Source organism: Adiantum capillus-veneris, chromosome 4 (genome assembly GCF_014529385.1).
Source record: "Adiantum capillus-veneris isolate H3 chromosome 4, ASM1452938v2, whole genome shotgun sequence".
Lineage (NCBI taxonomy): Eukaryota > Viridiplantae > Streptophyta > Polypodiopsida > Polypodiales > Pteridaceae > Adiantum > Adiantum capillus-veneris.
This window is the reverse complement of record NC_140934.1, coordinates 115,964,467-115,976,247: the sequence shown is the minus strand read 5'-3', so window position 1 is coordinate 115,976,247 and position 11,781 is coordinate 115,964,467. Positions and strand designations below refer to the sequence as shown.

The 11,781-nt window shown below is 39.9% G+C and overlaps 1 pseudogene; it reads right to left on the bottom strand.

Annotated features, from left to right (window-relative positions):
• Nucleotides 1–4,398: 4,398 nt before the first annotated feature.
• LOC147459856 (uncharacterized) lies at nt 4,399–7,211 on the bottom strand (annotated as a pseudogene).
• Nucleotides 7,212–11,781: the final 4,570 nt, after the last annotated feature.

The following is an 11,781-nucleotide window of genomic DNA, read 5'->3' as shown; positions in this document are numbered from 1 at the left end:
CAACGTAACTTGTTTGTAAATTAGGAAGGAATTGTTTGGGTTAAGGTTGATTGAACTAGGAAAGGTATGATTGACCATCTTTAAAACAAGTTGTCTCAAGACACCTCCGACTTCTCCCCGCGCTCTAAAAACGTTATAAGAATTTTTCATTGGAAGAAGTGTCCACCAGCGGCGGCTGTGCCCTCACTTACATAGGGGGAAAAAAGCATTGGTTGAGGATACCTTAGCCCATTTGCAGAAGTATTAGGGTCAAAAAGGTTTTTCAACTTTCAAGTTTTTGTCTCGTTTTTGCATGCAAGACAGTACTAGGTCTTCTTCCAGGGCTATAGTCCCAAGCCATTGTCAATGTTAAAGATCTACTCCCTAGATTTTTCTTGCTTAGAGACTCTTGAATTTTATTGGACCTAGAGACCTGTCAAGGACCCCTTCTCGACCTTGGTGTTAGCGAGGGTTGGAGACCTTTCAGGTTGCAACTTGTGCATAATGATGTTTGTGGGACTATGCAAACTCCTTCCTTGGGAAATTACCTTTACTTCGTTACGTTTATTGATGACAACTCCATGAATGCATGTGTGTATCCGCTTAAAGCTAAGTTCAAAGTGTTTATGTGCTTCAAACAATTTCTAGCTATGGTTGAAAATGTCTCTAAATGTATTATGGACACCCTCCGTTTAGATCAAAGTGGGGAGTATATATCTCATGAGTTTAATGCATTTTTGGCTAGTCGTGAGATAAAACACCAATGTACAGTGCCATCTACACCTTGGTATTGCTGAAAGAAAAAATAGGTCGCTTACAAAAATGGCACGATGTATGGTCAACATTCAAGTCTTGCCACATTCGTTTTGGCTTGAGGCCATCATGCGTGCTACTTATGTACTTAACAATTGTCCTACAAAAGCTTTGTATTCTATGACTCCTTATGAAGCATGGCATGATAGAAAGCCATCTATTGATCACATGCGTGTTTTTGGTTGTTTGGCTTATGCTTTGGTGCCACAAGCTTAGCGTATAAAATTGGATGATAAGGCTGTCAAATGCTTTTTTTTTTGTTACAATGTACCTAAAGCAAAGGTTACAAGTTGTACCATCTACAAACAAAGTGTATCTTGGTTTCATGAGATGGTTGTGGATTCCAAGGCTATTTCAGATGCAAAACTTTGGCATGCACGTTTTGGGCATCTAAAATTTGGCAATTTGTTGCGTTTGCAAAAATATGATATGGAGGCTTCTTTGCTGCCACTTGAAGAACGTACCAAACATTTTTGTGAGGGTTGTATTTTGGGTAAGATGGAGCGTTCAAAGTTTCCAAAGGATGGTTCAGTTAGGGCCACATGCAAGTTGCAGCTTGTGCATAGTGATGTTTGTGGGACTATGCAAACTCCGTCCTTGGGCAATTACCTTTACTTCGTGACTTTCATTGATGATTACTCTAGGCATGCATGGGTTTATCCGCTTAAAGCAAAGTCCAAAGTGTTTATGTGCTTCAAACAATTTCTGGCTATGGCTAAAACTGTCTTGAAATGTACTATGGGCACCCTCCGTTTAGATCGAGGGAGGGAATATATGGCTCATGAATTTAATGCATTTTTGGCTAGTCATGGGGTAAAACACCGGTATACAGTGCCTTATGCGCCTCAGCAAAATGGTGTTGCTGAGAGGAAAAACAGGTCACTTACGGAAATGGCACAATGTATGGTCCAAAGTCAAGAATTTCTGCATTCTTTTTGGCTTGAGGCCATCATGTGTGCCAGTTATGTGCTAAACAGGTGTCCTACAAAAGCTTTGCAGTCTATAACTCCATATGAAGCATGGCATGATAGAAAGCCTTCTATTGAGCATATGCGTGTTTTTGGTTGTTTGGCAATGCTTTGGTGCCACAAACACAGCGCAGAAAATTGGATGATAAGGTTGTCAAATGTATTTTCTTTGTTATAGTGCTGCAAGCAAAGGTTACATGTTGTATCATCCGCAAACAAAGCGTATTTTAGTTTCACGAGATGTAGTGTTTGTGGAAGATTTTGTTCAACCCTTGTTGTCATTCACTAGAGACAGTAATGCAAGCTCACTGGACATTTATGACACTTCGTTGCCTCTTTTTAGTGGTGGAAATACGAATGTAAATTCCAATGAGGCAAATGTACAGCCTATGGGTTTTTGAAAATGTTACAGATCAGCCTATTACTGATGCAGATGTACATGATGTACTTGATGAGGAAAGGGTTGAAAATGAGCAAACTAGAGGTATGCCTAAATGGCTGGTGCATACTTTTTGTGACAGTAAATTGGATGCACCTTTGTCTAGTTGTACTCGTTCAGGTTCTAGCTTACATGATGTTGAGGAACCTCTGTGTTTTGATGAAGCACTGAATTCAAAAAATTGGATGGCTACCATGCAATCAAAATATGATGCACTTATAGAAAGTGACACATGGACTTTATGTGATTTGCCTCCTTGCAAAAAGTCCAATGGTACGAAGTGGGTTTACAAGTTGAAACGCAAGCCGGATAGTGAGATTGATCTCTATAAGGCTTGACTTGTTGCAAAGGGTTATGCACAGTAAAAAGGCATAGATTATGAAGAGACTTTTGTTCCCACTTTTCATATGACTACTGTGCATTTTCTATGTGCATTGGAAGCTCATTTTGGTTGAGATGTACATCAGTCAGACATTGTTACTGCTTTCTTCAATGGTGACATATTTGAGGAAGTTTATGTAGCGCAGCCTTGTGGTTTTGTCAAGAAAGGACAAGAGGATAAAGTGTGCAAATGTAAGAAAGATTTGTATGGGTTGAAGCAATCTCCTCATGCTTGGTATGAGAAGACTGAAACTCATTTGGTCAAATGAGCCTTTCCTAACAGTCCAACAGAAAGCACATTGTATGTAAAGCGTGAGGGTGATGTACTTCTCATTGTCGTTCTCTATGTGGATGATTTGCTGATCACTAGACTAAATGAGAGACATATTGCTGAATTTAAGGAAGATTTGAATGCTACTTTCAAGATGAAAGATTTAGGTTTGTGGAATTATTACTTGGGTATATAGTTCAAGCAGTGTGATGGTGGTATTGCCTTGTGTCAAACAAGTTAGATAGAGACATTGCTATGTAAGTTTGGACTTGAGGATTGAAACCTATTGCTAGTCCCATGGAAACAGGTTTGTAATTGAGTCTGCATGATGCTAATGATCCTTCCAATGTCACTCTTTACCAAACTGTTGTTGGCTGCCTTATTTATGGGGTATGTTAGTTCAACGAGCTAAAACATCCGAGCTAGAAATAACGCGCTTCGAAGTAATCATATTGTCTAGTTATATATTTCTATTAGAAATATATATGCTAGGAAAATTGGTTACAATATTATGTAAATACGTTATTGTATAATTGGATATTTTATGCAAAATGTGAAGATAACACAAGAAGACTTTTATAATATAAATTTGTGATTTTTTTACTTCTATTATTTATGTTTTTTGAAATCATCTTAAAAGCATTACTTTAGCAATGAACATTATCGCGTTTACAATGATGCTTGTCAATAACATGAAACTCCATGTGATTTTTTCAAAGTTAACTTGTCCAAATACACTAATTATGATAATTATGACGATGCTAACATCTGTCGAGTCTATTGGTCTAGGCCTAGCTTGCCGCCCGCTCACTGACCTAAAACACCAAACCCTTTGCCAAGGCAGCCTCTAATTTGTGCGCCAACTTTGCCTTGCATACCTCCCAACACTGCCTTTGAGGCGACCTAGATACTTGGTCTTTCTGCCCTGTAACATGCATGTACCCTAGTGCCCTACGTACCACCCAAAAGCACTTTTAATATAGCCCACCCACCCTATAACCTGCATAAGACTTGTAGGACCTCCATCTTAACTGGCCCTAGCAATACCCACTGTTGTGATGACTGGCAGCTATGGGCGATCTCAATAGAGACGCACAGAGAGAGAGAGAGAGAGAGAGAGAGAGAGAGAGAGAGAGAGAGAGAGAGAGAGAGAGAGAGAGAGAGAGAGAGAGAGAGAGAGAGAGAGATCAAAATGCTAACATATCAAAATGCACTAATTATAATAAAAACGATGATGAAAATATATCCAAATGATGCTTGTCAATAATATGAAATTCATGTGATTTTTCAAAGCTATGCCATATTCCAATCAAAGCTATCATGAGCAAGTGAAGATACACAATTATAAGTGAAGCTTGCTATTATGTGAAATAAAAAGAGCAATTTCAAATGCACCTACAATGTCCAATACAAAAACACCACCATAGATTCAATAAAAGGCAATATGTCCAAATTTGTCGCAAACCATAATGCAAAATAGAAAATATCATGTCAAATCAAACCATAATGTCCAACACCAAAATACTAGCAATACAAAAAATTGAGCTCTATAAAGCTTCGCTACTTGTAGTATCATCACTATGCAAAGCAAGGTCATCAATAAAAATCGATCGTGTCCTTCGCTTTTCCACCAATGGTCGATCAAAATGGTCATCTCTTTGGCACATGAATCTTGCCATATCTGCAGCATAACATGGCAAAGACCTATTTCTAAGGCTATATATCAACCATGTAAAGAATTGTTAAGGAGACTACAATGATGTTTTTAGTTAGAACTTACCAATCTGTGGGCACTTGAAAGTCAAAGAGCTCAATATCATCATCCTCCATTGGTACATATGAGGAGGAGGCTCCCACATCCACAAAGTAAGAAGCTATCAATGGTCGAAGATGATTCTCAATAATGGAATGATCATCCTCCATTCCAAGACACCAACTTCCAGTATGTAGACATGCTCTTAAAACTTGTCCCGTCCCTGCTCCAAGCTCCAAGACAGTGCTATTTGAGGTAGTTAGAAACTCTACAAACATGAGCATGAAAACTAGACTTTTCTCAATTCCTCCTCGCCAACTTCCAATATTGCCTGCTTGTTTAGAGCGTTGTGATGATGGAAGAAAATGTTTAAGGATATAAGAGTCCAAACTTTGTTGCAGCTCTTTTCCTATTGCATTGCCTCCTTCAAAATGAAGCAATGGTGTGCAACCAGGTCTTTTTAAAAGAAGCACATGAAATGCATTCTCCTGCCAAATTTTAAAAAAAAGACATAAATATCATTTAATGTATAATATATTAAATGTCAATGGAACATGTATAAAAATCTATATTCGCTATAAAGAGGTACATTATGCAATTTTTGTTGAAACTCGCCTTCACCACAAAATCACTCTTTCCAGTGTAAGCATATGGCTCTGTAGTCTCAGCCAACCATCGAAGATGAACCTCCATCCGCACTTTTGAGACCATACGCTCAACAATGGGGAGAGAGGACGTGGAGCACATAACAAGTGTCCATCCACCGTCATCCATACAAGTTGTCGCAATGCCCAACGAGTAGAGTACATGATCATCAGAGATATCATTCCAAGAAGGCATAGCTTCATACCCTACAATCAGTTATACAAGAAGCATATCAAGAATGCATACTAATATCAATCAACTTCATGATTTAGTGCTCCCTAACAAGAAAAACATTACCTGGAACCATAGATCCAGTTGGTAAGTCAACAACACATAAATCAACACTCCAAGCACAAGTCTTCTTGTGTCGTTGCCTTCTCTCACCACCAGCCCTTAGAAAAAATGACTGTATCTTTTCAAAATCCCCACCTAGCTTCCCCGCAAGAATGTCCTTACCCAAGATGATGTAGTCAGATTCTAGAACTACCACACTCTCCTTAGATGCACGATGCTTGGTATAATTTATCCAATGTGATCTTCCTAGAGGCATCAAACATTGGCAATCCCCAAAGCACATCAAACCAAGGCTTTCCCAAGCTTGGATTGATGATACACAACATCTGCAAGTAAGTGATTAACTTCAATTAATACAAGTGTACTACAAATGTCATACACAGAAGCACTGAAAAGCACTTGCTTTAAAAACTCACTCTATGAATCTTTCGCACAAATGTTTTGGTCACAGCCTTTCTTATGACCATGAGCTTGTGCTCCCATTCTTCTTTGGGTAGATTACTTGGGATCTTCTTCTCATCCTTCTCCACGTTCCTTTTGTAGCTTGCCTAAGAGGTAAAAAGCTAATACATCAGAACATGATAAAACGTTTTGACTTTATATGCATAACAAATGATGTGGTATATACACTCACCGAGAAAACCATCCGAGCGAGCAAGGATTGTGTAAGAGGATACCAAACTTTACGACCTCCCGAAGCCTCTTTCACACGTGCTTTTTCAATAGCCATTTTCTCAAGGGGTGTAAAATCCTCCATAAAATCATCCACATCACAAGAGCAAAGAGTGCTTGTGTATTGTAGATAGTCCCTTAAACTTGTGAGTACAATGGCATTCTCATTCATTCTATCACAAGAATTAACAACTATAAAAGAGATCAAAAGATTTGATATGTTACTTCATAAAAGCAAAGTAGAACTTACAGATTAAATCTCTGAAGAGCGGCCAAGAGTTTGACTTCATGTTTTGGCTCTGGATCAATGAACTCTGCTCTGATTTTAACATGTCTTTCCTTATCTCTTGACCAGACCTCCTTAATAACTTCCATCCAAGATGTAGTTTTATGGTTACCTTCCCAAATGTAAAACATCTTTCCAGACAAACACGACCAGACTGGGTCTTCCACAATCTCTCTCTCAAACTCCTCATTGACAGCAACCCAATGCTTGTCCCATGTGGATTGGATATCGGCATCCTCTAGTTTAGTTGTGCCATCAGGAAGATGTAGAGATAGAATAAAAAGACCTTTGATGGGAACATATCCTTCGTGGATGAAAGCTCTTTTCAGATCTGAGAGATCTGGTCTCAACTCCCGAACCCTGGTGTTTATTAAACAACGACATAAGGGTACTTCAGGAACTGCCTTATCCCTATGTATTGTAAGAGCTTTTAAAATGTCGGATCCCAATGGCTTGTCAATGATAGCTGGCACATGCTCATCCATTTCTTGCTCAATGTCATCATCCACAACCTGGTTCTCATTCTCAGCATGCTCCACATCTTCTGGGATTTGTGTCTCTCCCTCTAGTTCCATAGGAGCCACCTCCAGAGGTGGAGGCTCTTTCTCTGAACTTATGCTTGTCACACATTTTGTAGCCTTCTTAGACTTGGGCTGAGAACTTGAACTTCCAACCAGTTTTGCCTTTTTGTGGCCACCTGCACGGGTCATTCTAATGACCAAAATACAAAATCAGGAAAAAATAAATACTTTGATCAAATTGAAGTATTATCTATGACGAGCTTCAGAACACAACACTTGCCTTTAGATTTAAATGCAACAAATACAAGATTGAAACTTTGATGATTAAATAATTACAACATGAGACAACACATGGAATTGAGAGACCAGCATCAGCTTGGTGGCTACCTACTAGAGATACATTGCTAGAACCGACAACTACCATGATAGCGGGTAGGAGATAGCACTCATCTCACTGACTTGTTCTAGCACGTGACTGCCCCACAAACCACCATACAGGGCAGGGCTGCTCCCTAGTATGCTGAGATTATGCAATTTCGCTGGCGAAATTAAGAAAACGTAATGGGTCAGAATTTCAAAAGCCAACTAAGCAGTTAGCGGATTCACAGCAATATGCAGCTAGCGGATTCACAACACTAGAATATTATGTGTGTTGCATGTAACTAGGCACCAGACCTATTTCGCTGGAGAAATAAGGTTGTGTGGACACCTTAGCACCTGCACAACCATGGTTCCATCAGGCCACTTTCACCCCAAGACAATCACACAATAGACATGCAATCCCCAACGCTTTCTCCAATGCAATTTCTAGTTCTAATCACCATACAAAATTCAATTCCATTTGCTCCCAATGCGTTTCTGTATCACATGCATTCCCATCAACCCTTGCTTTTGACTAGAGTTAATGAACATGCGGTGCATGAACCCTATTAAAGAGTTTAAAGCCCTTATCACATTGAAGCTACAAAGAGCCATGTACCCTTTCTTACTTGAATAGCATGACTAAGTTAACAGGTTTCTCCCTAAATTCCATCTCTCTTACTTATCACTTCCTAAAGTCTCTGACCCTCTGCCTTCTCTGCCTATACATTATCAATGACTAGTATCCAAATTGGGTTTTTTTGCTATAAAAATGCATTTCAATCACTCTTGAAGGTTACAAAGAAGTTGAATAAAGGCTCTATAATTAGCTTACTTTTAATGAAAAAGTCCAACCGCACTAGCTCTAGAATAACTCTCCTTTTGGATCCTAGAAAGGAAGTTGAATATAAAGCTCTATGATCGAGCATAACTAGATACCCCGGTAGTCCATCCTATAGACGATGAGTGTTCGTTCTCAATTTGCAGATCGTGGCCTCAACTAATGCGCTAAAAGAAAGGACAGCGAAACCTCAAATTTCACAACCAGGATATGGCGCTCTCTCTCTCTCTCTCTCTCTCTCTCTCTCTCTCTCTCTCTCTCTCTCTCTCTCTCTCTCTCTCTCTCTCTCTCTCTCTCTCTCTCTCTCTCTCTTCCTTCCAGTTAGATTTAGCACAAGAAAACCAGGGTGAAAAGACCCCTAGGGATAACAAAATTCAGAAAGAAATCTTCATCAATACAACAACACAAAGACAACCATGAATACACATGGCAATAAAGAGAAAATGGCAATAATTTGGGAAAACCAGAGTAGCAATGCCTGCAGCAGCAGATAGGCTCCGCACATGCTCACGACAGATAGCTCCTCCCACAATTTCGCTGGCAAAATAGCAAGGAACGCAAAGTTAGATGGAGACTCATACCTCATAAATTTCATTGGCGAAATAGCAAGGAGGCTCTTCAATCTCTCTCCCTCGGCACTTGTGTGTGTGTGTGTGTGTGTGTGTGTGTGTGTGTGTGTGTGTGTGTGTGTGTGTGTTGTGATGAGGGTGGATGAGAGAGAGAGAGAGAGAGAGAGAGAGAGATTGAACGTGTGTGTTCCTTATGCGTTGGAGTTGTGCTGAGGGTGGATGAGAGAGAGAGAGAGAGAGAGAGAGAGATTGAATGCGTGTGTTCCTTAATTTTGTTGGCGAAATAGCAAGGAGGCTCTTCAATCTCTCTCCCTCGGCACTTGTGTGTGTGTGTGTGTGTGTGTGTGTGTGTGTGTGTGTGTGTGTGTGTGTTGTGTTGAGGGTGGATGGGAGAGAGAGAGAGAGAGAGAGATTGAACGCGTGTGTTCCTTATGCGCTGGAGCCTCTTTCACACGTGCTTGGGGACAACAATCTTGTAGGGTGGGTGTAGCTTCATGTGGCAAGCAAAAATAGCTTGGATGATGTCCCCTCGCAATGCCCCTCCATGTTGCATATCATAGCCATGTTCAAAGAGGTGGGATTGGAAGACCAGAGCTCTTCTCGGTTTGAAGAGCATCCATGATAAAGCAACAGGAGGGAGGAGCTGAAGAGGAGCACGTCCATGGCGTTGTAAGCAGAAGTACCACTCCGACAACAGGCTAATGCCGGTGTCAAATGCTAGTTCGATTGGCAACCCACCATAATTTCGTTGGCAAAATAGGCTAGTGCACCTGAGAGCAAGAAACGCAAAGCTAGAAGGAGACTGTCATACCTCATTAATTTCGTTGGCGAAATAGCAAGGAGTCTTCTAAGTTAACCTCTTCAGCCTCTTCAATCTCTCACTGAGGGGCTCTTCAATCTCTCTCCCTCGGCACTTGTGTGTGTGTGTGTGTGTGTGTGTGTGTGTGTGTGTGTGTGTGTGTGTGTGTGTGTGTGTGTGTGTGTGTGTGTGTGTGTGTGTGCTGAGGGTGGATGAGAGAGAGAGAAAGAGATTGAACAAGGAACACGTGTGTTCCTTATGCACTGGATATAAGTGTATATCTTAAAATGTGTATATCTGGAGATAAGTGTATATCTTAAAATGTGTCTCCATATCATAATTTTAAGAATCGTGTTGGATGTTGAACCATATCCGACTCATTAAAGCCTTTGAACTTTAATAATTAATTATTTTATTAACTTTAAAGCCACTCAACGTTAATAATTAAGTTTTTAACTTAATAAATTTAAAACCATTTTTCTTTAATAATTAATTAGCTTATTAAATTTAAATCCACTAAACCTTAAAGCATGTTGTATTCATCTTTGTATTTAACCCTTGTTCTCGACTGGCTGCATTACTAACTACAGAATGGCAGATGAATGTCTTATGGCCACTATAGAAGACTCCAAGGGTTTAATGCTAAACATAGAATGTACTAATGGTGCTGCTATTCTCTCTCTTTCATACATGTCTTCATACTTCAATTTGCTAGAAAACACAGTTGAACTGCATCAACAAGCAGACGAGAGTGATGGTACTGAGCTACAATATGGGGTTCAAAGCACTACTGGTCCTAATGGTAGAGAATATCATTTAGACATTATGTTTGGAAAGAGTTTTTTTATATCAGGATCTCAACCACTATCCATAGGTTCTCCTCACATCATTGTTGACCTTATTAAGTTGTTGCCTACAAAATGTCCTCAACATTGCAATTAAGTCAATATCTTCAAATCAACAGGCTACTGAGCTACCACGAAGATATGATGGAAATATTTTGTTTGAGTTTCCACCTTCTGTGGATGGACCAAAAAGTAAAGGTATGGAAACAAAGTTCAGTGGACATGTGTGGAGTGAAGATGTAACATCACGAGTTTCGGGCTTCAAAGGGATAGTCAGGATAAGAAAATGTGCAGGCCACCTGTTGTGTGAGAATGGCCTATGTCCTTATCTTCAAAGGACAGGTACAAAGAATGATTGCCATTGGAAAGTTCGTGTACAGAAGGTCCCAAATGTTGGCAATACTACAAATGGATCTTTGAAGTGCCTGTATTGCAGTTGTCCTCCATTTTGTATAGCCTTGTGTGGCTGCAAGATGTACTTATGTCTTCCACATGATAATGAGATGGAGCCAGTAACCCGGTGTGTAATACATTTAGGATATCATATGCATAGGGAGGAACTTGATGATATAAAGCACAAGGTGCAGAACATAGTGGAACAAGGCACAAGTTCAAGGCCTAAAAGTCTGCAAAAGCAAGTGGCACAAGACTTGGTGCTAGAGGCAATTATATCTCGAGAAAACAACCTTCATCTTACAGACATTGAGCTTAATGCTTTGTTTGAGAAACTCTTGCCAGTGCTATCATCCAAAAGGTAAATTCGTACTTGAAGAATATCCAGATACTTGAATTAGTGTATGAAAATATCTTCTTTTTATAATCTGCTAATTCATTCTAAACTTGCTTGTTTTCTTTTCTTGTAGGATTGCAAGATGGAGGAGGGATGATAAGGATCTCAATGATGGACTAGAGAGAATCTTGAACCTAAAATCAAAAAGTAGGTTGCAATTTATTCATGGAGTTATTTTACCAAGTCAACTATCATCCACAAGCTACTCCAGATGTCACGTGTTTAAGATGACAACCAAGGGTCCAGGCTCAGGAGTAGATCTTGTGAACAAAATGCGGCCATCAGGAGAATTAGGAAATTGTTGGGTTTGCTTTGATCATGTCAAGAGGATAAGGGATTGGCACTCCATGGCTTGTCATGTCTATAATCCCTTTATGCAGGAGCTCCAAACTATAGCCATTGGGGAGTTCAAGAGTGAGGACACAGAGGCTCAAGTACTATTTTGGAATTTGTTGAATGAGGTCATGGAAAAGGAGGGTTTTAGTGCTGCTGAGTTCCATGGGTTTATGGTTGATGAGGCTCAACAAAATTGGTTGGCTGTGAGGACAGTATTTA